Raw genomic sequence first — 1256 nt, forward strand, 5'->3', positions numbered from 1 at the left:
CCAGCTCAGCCCACCAGGGGGCGGGCGGGCCAGCATGTGGTGCTGGGGGATTGAACCAAGGTCTCTGTGCTTTGCTTGAGCTTAGCTTGTTCTAAGTAGGTGCTTTAGACCACTGAGCCATCTCACCAGCCCCTATCAGATATTTCTTTAAAAAAGTAAACTATCAAGACCTATAACCCAACCTATTACTTCAGCAAAGACAGTTTGGTACTGCAGACTGTGAGCCAGCACAAGTGAAGCTGATGCAGGAGGATCATCACAAGTTTGAGACCAGTGACAGTGAAATAAAAACTTCAAGGCAAACGTGATCTACATGATCAGCTTTGGCTCTAAAAACAGAAATGGGCTGGGGAGACAGCTCAGTGGTCTAAGTGCTTGCCTGGCAAGCACAAGACCTGGGTCTGATCTCCAGTACCACAAGCCATGCTGGGCTGGGATATGGGCATGGCAGTGCACCCCTCTAATAGCACTGGGGAGGGTGAGGCAGGTGTATTACTATGACTCTGAACTTGTAGTGAGACCCCTGTATTCGATAAACAAATAAGGTTTTTCTAAAATTCATTCAGTACCAAAAAACTAGGTACATTGTAAAGAACTACAAACAGGATCTGCTCTCAGAGTTCCATGATCCTGTGGAGTCTGGCTGGCAGCCCAGGGCACACAGCTCAGGTCCAGGTCACATTCTTCAATTTCATCCCCTCAAACCCCTTCATTGTGTAAACAGTAGCAGGAGCACCCTCTCCCTCTTGGAGCACCAAATACCAAGTGCTCCTCCACACAGGAAGCCTTTCCTGGTCCTTTGCACAGCCAATGAAGTTGATTTTTGTCACCCTACAAAAAGCTGCTGGAATTTTTGTGAGTTAATTCCACTCTACCATTTGCAGTGCAACCCACAGTAAGAATAAAGGCACTAAGGCATACTTGTAGTTATGCAGCACCAAGGTAACCTGAGTCCAGCCACAATGATAGCTCTCCACAAGAGGACTGACCCAGGGCTGAACTCACGTTTTAATAATTCCAAGAAGGGACTGGCTTGAGGACGAGTGGCTGTGAGAGTGGCAGGAAGAAGGCCAAGCTGTGAGCTAAGGTAGGTAGAATGCTAAAAATCAGCTCTGCACAATACAGAGAGATGGACATTCAGAAATAGCAATGTGCATGACATGACTGAGATAAAATCTAACGTTTTGGGTTGATGCTTTAGATCTGAGGCGTAACCTTTCACACCCTGGGATGTCCCTGCTGCTGTCTCCAGGCTG

The sequence above is a fragment of the Octodon degus genome, unplaced genomic scaffold (genome assembly GCF_000260255.1).
Source record: "Octodon degus isolate 3935 unplaced genomic scaffold, OctDeg1.0 scaffold00578, whole genome shotgun sequence".
NCBI classification, from domain to species: Eukaryota; Metazoa; Chordata; class Mammalia; order Rodentia; family Octodontidae; genus Octodon; species Octodon degus.